Consider the following 532-nt stretch of genomic DNA (forward strand, 5'->3'; position numbering starts at 1 on the left):
ATCGCAATTCTACGGCCAGTATAAATCTGAGCATTGACATTGGTTAAGAAATGTTCCTAAATGACTATTCTCGATGCTGCATGGAAAAAAAATGTCTTAGTCTGACACCAAACTGATATACGGAAAATGGTACATCTTTTATTTCACAAGAATTCGGAATCCGAAAAAAAACCCTTTTGGGTAGGGGATACAAACCCCCCTTTTAAGATAAAAGCTTTTTTTTTTAATCGCGCTGTAAAGAGCTTTAATAGTCGAGGATTAATGCTTAATTTGTTGTACATTTTGTATATAGCTTATTCCCCTTTTTTTCCCCTTTTACAACGAGCCCCTCCCCGGGGTTCGATTTTACCTCCTCTCCCCGCTGGAAAAGAGGGAACCGGACCTAAAAAAAAAATTCCCAAATTTCCAAGGGGGTTCAAAATCTTGTCTTACTAAATTAAGGATGTTAATGTTATCATGCATTTATAACGTCATTTAAAACGATTTGAAACTGGTTCTAAATGCGCATGGGGATGATAACTTTAAAGTATCA

Source organism: Penaeus monodon, chromosome 31, assembly GCF_015228065.2.
Source record: "Penaeus monodon isolate SGIC_2016 chromosome 31, NSTDA_Pmon_1, whole genome shotgun sequence".
In the NCBI taxonomy this organism is placed as follows: Eukaryota; Metazoa; Arthropoda; class Malacostraca; order Decapoda; family Penaeidae; genus Penaeus; species Penaeus monodon.